The following is a 16,217-nucleotide window of genomic DNA, read 5'->3' as shown; positions in this document are numbered from 1 at the left end:
ATACCCAGAAGCCCAATCAGCGCTGACTCTTCCGGGCTACAATCCCGCTACCGCCCAAACCCGTGCCCCAAAACATCACCGCCCCCCTCCGTGCGTTGGTTGAGCTGGGCCGGGTTTGGTGGTGGGGGTGTATATTGTAACACATGGAATTCTAGGAATTGTTTCTGTTGTGTTAATGTTGTGTTACGGTGACGATGTTCTCCTGAAATGTGTTTGTCAGTCTTGATTGATGTGGCTCCACAGTGTGGCGCATATTTGTAACATTGTTAAAGTTGTTTGTACGGCCACCGTCAGTATGATCTGTACGGCTGTTGACTGTTGATTAAGTATGTCTTGCAGTCATTCATGTATGTCATATTACAGGGAAAAAAATGTAATTGTTAGTTTGAGCATACACCTTTTATAAGAGGCTACATATATTTTTCGCCTTGAATGTGAAAATACACATAAATATTAAAAAAAGTTGATTTACCTTAAAATTACATATAAAACTTTTAGATTGTTAGTATGGACAAATACTTTTATATAACAAGCTACATATTTAATTAAAGTTAATTACTGTAATTTTACATGAAATTGAAAGTAATTTGAGAAAACAGAAAATAATATGTATAATTAATTTGGTATTTTTCTGTAAAAAAAATAGGAATATACATAGTTCGTCATTACTGGTATATTATTCAAAATAACAGGCGGTTTGTTTATTTACAGATAATGTCATGAATTCTACAGTTTTATAACCTATCTAAAAAAATTGAAAAATTACAGTAGAAATTTAGAGTAAACTAACCATAAAAATGTGATTTTTTTTTTTACAGTGAACCTTACAAAAGATCATTTTTCTACTACAACTAACAAAGATACACATCTCTAGGCATTATTAGCCGTTTTGCATGTGTTGTTTAAAAGTTGTGTTTGAAAACTTTTTTATTGCTTTTTTCGCATTATCTCAGGATTCCAAGAACATTATTGTCATATTGAGTAAAACAACAATTTTTTGCATTGCACAGATTTAAAAAAGCAATCGTTTCGAGTAAAACTCCCAAAGATGCATTATTTCAGGCATTATTAGCCATTTTTCTTGTGTGATGTAGGAGTTATGTTTAAATAACTGTCATATTGAGTGTTACAGTATACAGTCATATTGAGTAAAACCTAATTTTTGGATTTGCAAACCATAGAAAATCAACTATATCTAGTAAAACTCACATGGATTCAATATCACAGGCATTTTTAGACATTTTGCACGTTTGGATTAGGAATTATGTTGGAATACATTTTTATTGCTCTTTTTGCATTATCTCAGGATTTTAAGTACATTACTGTCAAATTGGGTAAAACATTTCTTTTTGTTTTTGCAAACCTTACAAAATGTTTTTTTTTATTCAGTAAAACTCACAAAGATACATTTCTTCAGGCATTGTTTTGTAATTTTGCATGTGTATTTTTGGAGATAGGGTTCAAGAACTATCTTATTGAGCGTGACCAATGTGAGGCCAGTAAAACCAAATTTTTTTATTTGTGAACCTTTCCAAAATACCTAATTCAGGTAAAACTTACATAAAGTCAATATTACAGGCTTTTTTAGACAGATTTCATGTTTGGTTTTGGAGTTATGTTTATTAACCTTTCATATTTAGTATGACAGTTTTACTGTTATATTGAATAAAAAAACTAACTTTTATCTTTGCAAACACTGTAAAAATATATTTTTTTTAAAACGGTCATTTACTGGCAGCTACGGCTGCCAAACAAAAACCATACAACTAAAGTAAAACATTGTAAACCAAATAATGATCAAAAATATTATATTTGCAGAAATTTTCATGAAACGTTTTGGGGTGAAATATCGTCATTTTACAGATTTTTACTAAATTATTAAGATCAACCACCTTTAATAAAATGACGATGCAAACAGTTCTGCAGAAAAATACCTTTATTCTAAAGAGTTTTTCCAAATTATTACGATCAACCACTTTTAGTGAAGTGACAATGCTGGCGGTTCCACAGAAAAATTCCATTGTTTTACAGATTTTTTCTGAATTGTTAGGATCAGGGTTGTCTCATTGACTTTAGCGGAGGGCCACTGGATGCAGGAACTTGATGCAAAGTGGATTCACCTTGCATGAATGGCTACCCCCACCCTAGCAACATACTTACCGATCCTACCATTTCACTGTGAGAATTTTACTGACCGTCATGTAGGATTGACCCAAAGTCTGGCCGGTTGACTTTTTATACGCTCATTCACCAAATCATTAGCATGCCTACTGATGAGTGTGATGTGTATGGTATTGTCATGCACGTGATAGTGACTGCAAAACATACTTGGTCAACAGCCACACAGGTCACACTGCTGGTGGCTGTTCAAACAACTTTAACACTGTTACAAAATATGCACCACACTGTGAATCCACATCGAACAAGAATGATAAACACATTTCAGGAAAACATCCTCACTGTAACAAAACATAAACACAACATAACATAACAAATACCCACAAACCCATATAGCGCTGACTCTTCCGGGCTACACCCCTGCTAACACCCAACCCCGCGCCCCAAAACATCACCGCCCCCCTCCATGCGTTGGTTGAGGTGGGCGGGGTTAGGTGGTGTGGGTGTATATTGTAACACATGGAATTCTGGGTTTTGTTTCTGTTGTGTTAATGTTGTGTTAAGATGAAGATGTTCTCCTGAAATGTAATTGTCATTCTTGTTTGATGTGGCTCCACAATGTGGTGCATATTTGTAACATAATTAAAGTTGTTTGTACGGCCACCGTCAGTGTGATTTGTAAGGCTGTTGACTGTTGATTAAGTATGTCTTGCAGTCACTCAAGTATGTCATATTACAGGGAAAAAAATGTAAATGTTAGTTTGAGCATAAACCTTTTATAAGAGGCTACATATATTTTTCGCCTTGAATGTGAAAATACACATAAATATTAAAAAAAATTTATTTACCTTAAAATTACATTAACATTACAAAACATTTCTTTTTGTTTTTGCAAACCTTACAAAATGTTTTTTTTTCCAGTAAAACTCACAAAGATACATTTCTTCAGGTATTTTTTTGTAATTTTGCATGTGTATTTTTGGAGATATGGTTCAAAAACTGTCTTATTCAGTGTGACCAATGTGTGGCCAGTAAAACCAAATTTTTGTATTTGTGAACCTTTCCAAAATACTTAATTCAGGTAAAACTCACATAAAGTCAATATTACAGGCTTTTTTAGACAGATTTCATGTTTGGTTTTGGAGTTATGTTTATGAACCTTTCATATTTAGTATGACAGTTATACTGTTATATTAAATAAAAAAAAAATGTATCTTTGCAAACACTGTAAAAATAAATTCTGTAAAAAAACGGGCATTTACAGGCAGCTACGGCTGCCAAACAAAAACCATAAAATTAAAGTAAAACATTGTAAACCAAATAATGATCAAAAACATTATATTTACAAAACTTTTCATGAAACGTATTGGGGAGAAAAATCGTAATTTTACAGATTTCTACTAAATTATTAAGATCAACCACCTTTAATAAAGTGACGATGCAAACAGTTCCGCAGAAAAAAAAACCTTTATTCTTCAGAGTTTTTCCAAATTATTACGATCAACCACCTTTATTGAAGTGACAATGCTGGCGGTTCCACAGAAAAATACCATTGTTTAACAGATTTTTTCTGAATTGTTAGGATCAGGGGTGTCTCATTGCCTTTAGCAGGGGGCCACTGGATGCAGGAAATTGATACAAAGTAGGTTAACCTTGCATGATTGGCTATCCCACCCTAGCTACATTCTTACCATTCCTATCATTTCACCACGAGAATTTCACTGACCCTCATGTAGGGTCGACTCAAAGCTTGGCCGGGCAAATATGACACGTAATACCGCGGTGGGTTTTATTGAACGCTCATTCATCAAATCATCAGCGTGCCATTTGAGGCATGTGATGAGCACGGTTTTGTCGTTCATTAGAAAAATGACTGCAAGTTATACTTGGTCAACAGCCACACAGGTCACACTGACGGTGTCTGTACAAACAACTTTAACACTGGTACAAATATGCACCACACTGTGAACCCACATCGAACAAGAATGATAAACACATTTCAGGAAAACATCCTCACTGTAATAAAACATAAACACAACATAACAAATACCCAGAAGCCCAAGCAGCGCTGACTCTTCCGGGCTACAATCCCGCTACCGCCCCCCTCCGTGCGTTGGTTGAGCTGGGCGGGGTTTGGTGGTGGAGGTGTATATTGTAACACATGGAATTCTAGGAATTGTTTCTGTTGTGTTAATGTTGTGTTACGGTGACGATGTTCTCCTGAAATGTGTTTGTCAGTCTTGTTTGATGTGGCTCCACAGTGTGGCGCATATTTGTAACATTGTTAAAGTCGTTTGTACGGCCACCGTCAGTGTGATCTGTAAGGCTGTTGACTGTTGATTAAGTATGTCTTGCAGTCATTCATGTATGTCATATTACAGGGAAAAAAATGTAATAGTTAGTTTGAGCATAAACCTTTTATAAGAGGCTACATATATTTTTCGCCTTGAATGTGAAAATACACATAAATATTAAAAAAATTTGATTTACCTTAAAATTACATATAAAACTTTTAGATTGTTAATATGGACAAATACTTTTATATAACAAGCTATATATTTAATTAAAGTTAATTACTGTAATTTTACATGAAATTGAAAGTAATTTGAGAAAACAGAAAATAATATGTATAATTAATTTGGTATTTTTCTGTAAAAAAATAGGAATATATATAGTTCGTCATTACTGGTATATTATTCAAAAAAACCTGCGGTTTGTTTATTTACAGATAATGTCATGAATTCTACAGTTTTATAACCTATCTAAAAAAATTGAAAAATTACAGTAGAAATTTAGAGTAAACTAACCATAAAAATTAGATTTATTTTTTTACAGTGAACCTTACAAAAGATAATTTTTCTACTACAACTAACAAAGATACACATCTCTAGGCATTATTAGCCGTTTTGCATGTGTTGTTTAAAAGTTGTGTTTGAAAACTTTTTTTATTGCTTTTTTCGCATTATCTCAGGATTCCAAGAACATTATTGTCATATTGAGTAAAACAACAATTTTTTGCATTGCACAGATTTAAAAAAGCAATCGTTTCGAGTAAAACTCCCAAAGATGCATTATTTCAGGCATTATTAGCCATGTGTGGTGTAGGAGTTATGTTTAAATAACTGTCATATTGAGTGTTACAGTATACAGTCATATTGAGTAAAACCTAATTTTTGGATTTGCAAACCATAGAAAATCAACTATATCTAGTAAAACTCACATGGATTCAATATCACAGGCATTTTTAGACATTTTGCACGTTTGGATTAGGAATTATGTTGGAATACATTTTTATTGCTCTTTTTGCATTATCTCAGGATTTTAAGTACATTACTGTCAAATTGGGTAAAACATTTCTTTTTGTTTTTGCAAACCTTACAAAATGTTTTTTTATTCAGTAAAACTCACAAAGATACATTTCTTCAGGCATTAATTTGTAATTTTGCATGTGTATTTTTGGAGATAGGGTTCAAAAACTATCTTATTGAGTGTGACCAATGTGAGGCCAGTAAAACCAAATTTTTGTATTTGTGAACCTTTCCAAAATACCTAATTCAGGTAAAACTCACATAAAGTCAATATTACAGGCTTTTTTAGACAGATTTCATGTTTGGTTTTGGAGTTATGTTTATTAACCTTTCATATTTAGTATGACAGTTTTACTGTTATATTGAATAAAAAAACTAACTTTTATCTTTGCAAACACTGTAAAAATAAATTTTGTAAAAAAACGGTCATTTACTGGCAGCTACGGCTGCCAAACAAAAACCATAAAACTAAAGTAAAACATTGTAAACCAAATAATGATCAAAAATATTATATTTACAGAAATTTTCATGAAACGTTTTGGGGTGAAATATCGTAATTTTACAGATTTTTACTAAATTATTAAACTCAACCACCTTTAATAAAGTGACGACGCAAACAGTTCTGCAGAAAAATACCTTTATTCTAAAGAGTTTTTCCAAGTTATTACGATCAACCACTTTTAGTGAAGTGACAATGCTGGCGGTTCCACAGAAAAATACCATTGTTTTACAGATTTTTTCTGAATTGTTAGGATCAGTGGTGTCTCATTGACTTTAGCGGGGGGCCACTGGATGCAGGAACTTGATGCAAAGTGGATTCACCTTGCATGAATGGCTACCCCACCCTAGCAACATACTTACCGATCCTACCATTTCACTGTGAGAATTTTACTGACCGTCATGTAGGGTTGACTTTTTATACGCTCATTCACCAAATCATCAGCATGCCTACTGATGAGTGTGATGTGCATGGTATTGTCATGCACGTGATAGTGACTGCAAAACATACTTGGTCAACAGCCACACAGGTCACATTGCTTGTGGCTGTACAAACAACTTTAACACTATGAATCCACATCGAACAAGAATGATAAACACATTTCAGGAAAACATCCTCACTGTAACAAAACATAAACACAACATAACATAAAAAATACCCACAAGCCCATGCAGCGCTGACTCTTCCGGGCTACACCCCTGCTACCACCCAACCCCGCGCCCCAAAACATCACCGCCCCCCTCCGTGCGTTGGTTGAGGTGGGCGGGGTTAGGTGGTGGGGGTGTATATTGTAACACATGGAATTCTGGGTATTGTTTCTGTTGTGTTAATGTTGTGTTACGGTGAAGATATTCTCCTGAAATGTGTTTGTCATTCTTGTTTGATGTGGCTCCACAATGTGGCGCATATTTGTAACATTGTTAAAGTTGTTTGTACGGCCACCGTCAGTGTGATCTGTAAGGCTGTTGACTGTTGATTAAGTATGTCTTGCAGTCACTCATGTATGTCATATTACAGGGAAAAAATGTAAATGTTAGTTTGAGCATAAACCTTTTATAAGAGGCTACATATATTTTTCGCATTGAATGTGAAAATACACATAAATATTAAAAAAAAATAATTTACCTTAAAATTACATTAACATTACAAAACATTTCTTTTTGTTTTTGCAACCCTTACAAAATGTTTTTTTTATCCAGTAAAACTCACAAAGATACATTTCTTCAGGCATTTTTTTGTAATTTTGCATGTGTGTTTTTGGAGATAGGGTTCAAAAACTGTCTTATTGAGTGTGACCAATGTGAGGCCAGTAAAACCAAATTTTTGTATTTGTGAACCTTTCCAAAATACCTAATTCAGGTAAAACTCACATAAAGTCAATATTACAGGCTTTTTTAGACGGATTTCATGTTTGGTTTTGGAGTTATGTTTATTAACCTTTCATATTTAGTATGACAGTTTTACTGTTATATTGAATAAAAAAAACTAACTTTTATCTTTGCAAACACTGTAAAAATAAATTTTGTAAAAAAACGGTCATTTAGTGGCAGCTACGGCTGCCAAACAAAAACCAGAAAACTAAAGTAAAACATTGTAAACCAAATAATGATCAAAAATATTATATTTACAGAAATTTTCATGAAACGTTTTGGGGTGAAATATCGTAATTTTACAGATTTTTACTAAATTATTAAGCTCAACCACCTTTAATAAAGTGACGATGCAAACAGTTCTGCAGAAAAATACCTTTATTCTAAAGAGTTTTTCCAAATTATTACGATCAACCACTTTTAGTGAAGTGACAATGCTGGCGGTTCCACAGAAAAATACCATTGTTTAACAGATTTTTTCTGAATTGTTAGGATCAGGGGTGTCTCATTGACTTTAGCAGGGGGCCACTGGATGCAGGAAATTGATACAAAGTAGGTTAACCTTGCATGATTGGCTATCCCACCCTAGCTACATTCTTACCATTCCTATCATTTCACCACGAGAATTTCACTGACCCTCATGTAGGGTCGACTCAAAGCTTGGCCGGGCAAATATGACACGTAATACCACGGTGGGTTTTATTGAACGCTCATTCATCAAATCATCAGCGTGCCATTTGAGGCATGTGATGAGCACGGTTTTGTCGTTCATTAGAAAAATGACTGCAAGTTATACTTGGTCAACAGCCACACAGGTCACACTGACGGTGTCTGTACAAACAACTTTAACACTGGTACAAATATGCACCACACTGTGAACCCACATCGAACAAGAATGATAAACACATTTCAGGAAAACATCCTCACTGTAATAAAACATAAACACAACATAACAAATACCCAGAAGCCCAAGCAGCGCTGACTCTTCCGGGCTACAATCCCGCTACCGCCCCCCTCCGTGCGTTGGTTGAGCTGGGCGGGGTTTGGTGGTGGAGGTGTATATTGTAACACATGGAATTCTAGGAATTGTTTCTGTTGTGTTAATGTTGTGTTACGGTGACGATGTTCTCCTGAAATGTGTTTGTCAGTCTTGTTTGATGTGGCTCCACAGTGTGGCGCATATTTGTAACATTGTTAAAGTCGTTTGTACGGCCACCGTCAGTGTGATCTGTAAGGCTGTTGACTGTTGATTAAGTATGTCTTGCAGTCATTCATGTATGTCATATTACAGGGAAAAAAATGTAATAGTTAGTTTGAGCATAAACCTTTTATAAGAGGCTACATATATTTTTCGCCTTGAATGTGAAAATACACATAAATATTAAAAAAATTTGATTTACCTTAAAATTACATATAAAACTTTTAGATTGTTAATATGGACAAATACTTTTATATAACAAGCTATATATTTAATTAAAGTTAATTACTGTAATTTTACATGAAATTGAAAGTAATTTGAGAAAACAGAAAATAATATGTATAATTAATTTGGTATTTTTCTGTAAAAAAATAGGAATATATATAGTTCGTCATTACTGGTATATTATTCAAAAAAACCTGCGGTTTGTTTATTTACAGATAATGTCATGAATTCTACAGTTTTATAACCTATCTAAAAAAATTGAAAAATTACAGTAGAAATTTAGAGTAAACTAACCATAAAAATTAGATTTATTTTTTTACAGTGAACCTTACAAAAGATAATTTTTCTACTACAACTAACAAAGATACACATCTCTAGGCATTATTAGCCGTTTTGCATGTGTTGTTTAAAAGTTGTGTTTGAAAACATTTTTATTGCTTTTTTCGCATTATCTCAGGATTCCAAGAACATTATTGTCATATTGAGTAAAACAACAATTTTTTGCATTGCACAGATTTAAAAAAGCAATCGTTTCGAGTAAAACTCCCAAAGATGCATTATTTCAGGCATTATTAGCCATGTGTGGTGTAGGAGTTATGTTTAAATAACTGTCATATTGAGTGTTACAGTATACAGTCATATTGAGTAAAACCTAATTTTTGGATTTGCAAACCATAGAAAATCAACTATATCTAGTAAAACTCACATGGATTCAATATCACAGGCATTTTTAGACATTTTGCACGTTTGGATTAGGAATTATGTTGGAATACATTTTTATTGCTCTTTTTGCATTATCTCAGGATTTTAAGTACATTACTGTCAAATTGGGTAAAACATTTCTTTTTGTTTTTGCAAACCTTACAAAATGTTTTTTTATTCAGTAAAACTCACAAAGATACATTTCTTCAGGCATTAATTAGTAATTTTGCATGTGTATTTTTGGAGATAGGGTTCAAAAACTATCTTATTGAGTGTGACCAATGTGAGGCCAGTAAAACCAAATTTTTGTATTTGTGAACCTTTCCAAAATACCTAATTCAGGTAAAACTCACATAAAGTCAATATTACAGGCTTTTTTAGACAGATTTCATGTTTGGTTTTGGAGTTATGTTTATTAACCTTTCATATTTAGTATGACAGTTTTACTGTTATATTGAATAAAAAAACTAACTTTTATCTTTGCAAACACTGTAAAAATAAATTTTGTAAAAAAACGGTCATTTACTGGCAGCTACGGCTGCCAAACAAAAACCATAAAACTAAAGTAAAACATTGTAAACCAAATAATGATCAAAAATATTATATTTACAGAAATTTTCATGAAAAGTTTTGGGGTGAAATATCGTAATTTTACAGATTTTTACTAAATTATTAAACTCAACCACCTTTAATAAAGTGACGACGCAAACAGTTCTGCAGAAAAATACCTTTATTCTAAAGAGTTTTTCCAAGTTATTACGATCAACCACTTTTAGTGAAGTGACAATGCTGGCGGTTCCACAGAAAAATACCATTGTTTTACAGATTTTTTCTGAATTGTTAGGATCAGTGGTGTCTCATTGACTTTAGCGGGGGGCCACTGGATGCAGGAACTTGATGCAAAGTGGATTCACCTTGCATGAATGGCTACCCCACCCTAGCAACATACTTACCGATCCTACCATTTCACTGTGAGAATTTTACTGACCGTCATGTAGGGTTGACTTTTTATACGCTCATTCACCAAATCATCAGCATCCCTACTGATGAGTGTGATGTGCATGGTATTGTCATGCACGTGATAGTGACTGCAAAACATACTTGGTCAACAGCCACACAGGTCACATTGCTTGTGGCTGTACAAACAACTTTAACACTATGAATCCACATCGAACAAGAATGATAAACACATTTCAGGAAAACATCCTCACTGTAACAAAACATAAACACAACATAACATAACAAATACCCACAAGCCCATGCAGCGCTGACTCTTCCGGGCTACACCCCTGCTACCACCCAACCCCGCGCCCCAAAACATCACCGCCCCCCTCCGTGCGTTGGTTGAGGTGGGCGGGGTTAGGTGGTGGGGGTGTATATTGTAACACATGGAATTCTGGGTATTGTTTCTGTTGTGTTAATGTTGTGTTACGGTGAAGATATTCTCCTGAAATGTGTTTGTCATTCTTGTTTGATGTGGCTCCACAATGTGGCGCATATTTGTAACATTGTTAAAGTTGTTTGTACGGCCACCGTCAGTGTGATCTGTAAGGCTGTTGACTGTTGATTAAGTATGTCTTGCAGTCACTCATGTATGTCATATTACAGGGAAAAAATGTAAATGTTAGTTTGAGCATAAACCTTTTATAAGAGGCTACATATATTTTTCGCATTGAATGTGAAAATACACATAAATATTAAAAAAAATTAATTTACCTTAAAATTACATTAACATTACAAAACATTTCTTTTTGTTTTTGCAACCCTTACAAAATGTTTTTTTTATCCAGTAAAACTCACAAAGATACATTTCTTCAGGCATTTTTTTGTAATTTTGCATGTGTGTTTTTGGAGATAGGGTTCAAAAACTGTCTTATTGAGTGTGACTAATGTGAGGCCAGTAAAACCAAATTTTTGTATTTGTGAACCTTTCCAAAATACCTAATTCAGGTAAAACTCACATAAAGTCAATATTACAGGCTTTTTTAGACGGATTTCATGTTTGGTTTTGGAGTTATGTTTATTAACCTTTCATATTTAGTATGACAGTTTTACTGTTATATTGAATAAAAAAAACTAACTTTTATCTTTGCAAACACTGTAAAAATAAATTTTGTAAAAAAACGGTCATTTAGTGGCAGCTACGGCTGCCAAACAAAAACCATAAAACTAAAGTAAAACATTGTAAACCAAATAATGATCAAAAATATTATATTTACAGAAATTTTCATGAAACGTTTTGGGGTGAAATATCGTAATTTTACAGATTTTTACTAAATTATTAAGCTCAACCACCTTTAATAAAGTGACGATGCAAACAGTTCTGCAGAAAAATACCTTTATTCTAAAGAGTTTTTCCAAATTATTACGATCAACCACTTTTAGTGAAGTGACAATGCTGGCGGTTCCACAGAAAAATACCATTGTTTTACAGATTTTTTCTGAATTTTTATGATCGAGGGTGTCTCATTGACATTAGCGGGGGGCCACTGGATGCAGGAACTTGATGCAAAGTGGATTCACCTTGCATGAATGGTCACCCCAGCCTAGCAACATACTTATCAATCCTACCATTTCACTGTGAGAATTTTACTGACCGTCATGTAGGATTGACCCAAAGTCTGGCCGGTTGACTTTTTATACGTACATTCACCAAATCATCAGCATGCCTACTGATGAGTGTGATGTGCATGGTATTTTCATGCAAGTGATAGTGACTGCAAAACATACTTGGTCAACAGCCACACAGGTCACACTGCTGGTGGCTGTACAAACAACTTTAACACTATGAATCCACATCGAACAAGAATGATAAACACATTTCAGGAAAACATCCTCACTGTAACAAAACATAAACACAACATAACATAACAAATACCCACAAGCCCATGCAGCGCTGACTCTTCCGGGCTACACCCCTGCTACCACCCAACCCCGCGCCCCAAAACATCACCGCCCCCCTCCGTGCATTGGTTGAGGTGGGCGGGGTTAGGTGGTGGGGGTGTATATTGTAACACATGGAATTCTGGGTATTGTTTCTGTTGTGTTAATGTTGTGTTACGATGAAGATGTTCTCCTGAAATGTGTTTGTCATTCTTGTTTGATGTGGCTCCACAATGTGGCGCATATTTGTAGCATTGTTAAAGTTGTTTGTACGGCCACCGTCAGTGTGATCTGTAAGGCTGTTGACTGTTGATTAAGTATGTCTTGCAGTCACTCATGTATGTCATATTACAGGGAAAAAAATGTAAATGTTAGTTTGAGCATAAACCTTTTATAAGAGGCTACATATATTTTTTGCATTGAATGTGAAAATACACATAAATATTTAAAAAAATTAATTTACCTTAAAATTACATTAACATTACAAAATATTTCTTTTTGTTTTTGCAACCCTTACAAAATGTTTTTTTTTATCCAGTAAAACTCACAAAGATACATTTCTTCAGGCATTTTTTTGTAATTTTGCATGTGTATTTTTGGAGATAGGGTTCAAAAACTGTCTTATTGAGTGTGACCAATGTGAGGCCACTAAAACCAAATTTTTGTATTTGTGAACCTTTCCAAAATACCTAATTCAGGTAAAACTCACATAAAGTCAATATTACAGGCTTTTTTTTGACAGATTTCATGTTTGGTTTTGGAGTTATGTTTATTAACCTTTCATATTTAGTATGACAGTTTTACCGTTATATTGAATTAAAAAAACTAACTTTTATCTTTGCAAACACTGTAAAAATAAATTTTGTAAAGAAACGGTCATTTACTGGCAGCGACGGCTGCCAAACAAAAACCATAAAACTAAAGTAAAACATTGTAAACCAAATAATGATCAAAAATATTATATTTACAGACATTTTCATGAAACGTTTTGGGGTGAATATTGTTAAAGTTGTTTGTACGGCCACCGTCAGTATGATCTGTACGGCTGTTGACTGTTGATTAAGAATCTCTTGCAGTATTTCATGTACGTCATATTACAGTTTGAGCATACACCTTTTATAAGAGGCTACATATATTTTTCGACTTGAATGTGAAAATACACATAAATATTGAAAACATTTGATTTACCTTAAAATTACATATAAAACTGTTAGATTGTTAGTATGAACAAATACTTTTATATAACAAGCTACATATTTAATTAAAGTTAATTACTGTAATTTTACATGAAATTGAAAGTAATTTGAGAAAACAGAAAATAATATGTATAAATAATTTGGTATTTTTCTATAAAAAAAATAGGAATATACATCGTTTGTCATTACTGGCATATTACTTAAAATAACAGGCGTTTTTTTAATTTTTAGATAATGTCTTCAATTCTACAGATTTATAACCTATTTAAAAAAATCTAAAAATTATAGTAGAAATTTTCTGTGGAACCGCCAGCATTGTCACTTCACTAAAAGTGGTTGATCGTAATAATTTGGAAAAACTCTTTAGAATAAAGGTATTTTTCTGCAGAACTGTTTGCATCGTCACTTTATTAAAGGTGGTTGAGCTTAATAATTTAGTAAAAATCTGTAAAATTATGATATTTCACCCCAAAACGTTTCATGAAAATTTCTGTAAATATAATATTTTTGATCATTATTTGGTTTACAATGCTTTACTTTAGTTTTATGGTTTTTGTTTGGCAGCCGTAGCTGCCAGTAAATGACCGTTTTTTTACAAAATTTATTTTTACAGTGTTTGCAAGGATAAAAGTTAGTTTTTTTATTCAATATAACTCTAAAACTGTCATACTAAATATGAAAGGTTAATAAACATAACTCCAAAACCAAACATGAAATCTGTCTAAAAAAGCCTGTAATATTGACTTTATGTGAGTTTTACCTGAATTAGGTATTTTGGAAAGGTTCACAAATACAAAAATTTGGTTTTACTGGCCTCACATTGGTCACACTCAATAAGACAGTTTTTGAACCATATCTCCAAAAATACACATGCAAAATTACAAAAAAATGCCTGAAGAAATGTATATTCGTGAGTTTTACCGGAAAAAAAAACATTTTGTAAGGTTTGCAAAAACAAAAAGAAATGTTTTACCTAATTTTTACAGTAATGTACTTAAAATCCTGAGATAATGCAAAAAGAGCAATAAAAATGTATTCCAACATAATTCCTAATCCAAACGTGCAAATTGTCTAAAAATGCCTGTGATATTGAATCCATGTGAGTTTTACTAGATACATTTGCTTTTCTATGGTTTGCAAATACAAAAATTAGGTTTTATTCAATATGACTGTATACTGTAACACTCAATATGACAGTTATTTAAACATAACTCCTACACCACACATGAAAAATGGCTAATAATGCCTGAAATAATGCATCTTTGGGAATTTTACTCGAAACATATGCTTTTTTAAATATTGCAAATGAAAAAAGTATTTTTTTACTCAATATGACTATAATAGTCTTAGAATCCTGAGCTACATCCAGCGGCCTGTGAAGCAGCGGAGTCTAGTAGCAGCGGGGGCCGTCTACGGAGCAGACGCCAGCGGTGTGATCGGAAATGCGGATCTCAAGCGGGGCTAAAAACAAAGCAGAAGGCTAATCCCCACAGAACACCACTTCCCTCCATCCTGAAGACGGATTTAAATGGAAAATGTGAGACTACTGGTCTGGGTAAGGAGTCAGTTAAATTAGAACACGTATTTCTGCTTTGAGTGTTTCAGAGTTGGACATGTGTTTTACTGAGGTGGCTAACTATGATGCGTGCAGTTTATCAAAGCAACAAACAAACAATCGGAAAATCCCCGTTACTGAGGTGGCTAACCATGATGCGTGCAGTTTATCAACAATCAAACAATCGGAAAATTCCTGTCGTATCAATTCCTAGATATGGTCGTAATTATACAAAATGCACTGGGCATAATAAACACATTATCATTAATATTGCTACTACGGATAATTTGATCAAAAACTCCCTAAAACAGCCCACTACCTATAATATAGGTTTTTTAAAGATAAGATCATTGTCTCCCAAAACGTTATTAGTTAATGATATTATCAGAGACAACAATCTTAACGTCATCGGTCTCAGCGAAACCTGGCTTAAACCAAATAACTTTTTTGCGCTAAATGAGGCATGTCCTCCTAACTTTACACATGCGCATATTGCCCGTCCGCTTAAAGGGGGTGGGGGGGTCGCACTAATATACATGTATTCAAACATAATTCCTAATCAAAACGTGCAAAATGTCTAAAAATGCCTGTGATATTGAATACATGTGAGTTTTACTAGATACAGTTGTTTTTCAATGGTTTGCAAATACAAAAATGAGGTTTTACTCAATATGACTGTATACTGTAACACTCAATATGACAGTTATTTAAACATAACTCCTACACCACACAAGAAAAATGGCTAATAATGCCTGAAATAATGCATCTTTGGGAGTTTTACTCGAAACATATGCTTTTTTAAATCTTGCAAATGCAAAAAGTAGTTTTTTACTCAATATGACTATAATAGTCTTAGAATCCTGAGATAATGCGAAAAAAGCAATAAAAATGTATTCAAACATAATTCCTAATCCAAACGTGCAAAATGTCTAAAAATGCCTGTGATATTGAATACATGTGAGTTTTACTAGATACAGTTGTTTTTCAATGGTTTGCAAATACAAAAATGAGGTTTTACTCAATATGACTGTATACTGTAACACTCAATATGACAGTTATTTAAACATAACTCCTACACCACACAAGAAAAATGGCTAATAATGCCTGAAATAATGCATCTTTGGGAGTTTTACTCGAAACATATGCTTTTTTAAATCTTGCAA

This window comes from Nerophis ophidion, linkage group LG21 (assembly GCF_033978795.1).
Source record: "Nerophis ophidion isolate RoL-2023_Sa linkage group LG21, RoL_Noph_v1.0, whole genome shotgun sequence".
Taxonomy (NCBI): Eukaryota; Metazoa; Chordata; class Actinopteri; order Syngnathiformes; family Syngnathidae; genus Nerophis; species Nerophis ophidion.
The sequence above is the reverse complement of the archived record's forward strand: the minus strand, read 5'-3'. Positions refer to the sequence as shown.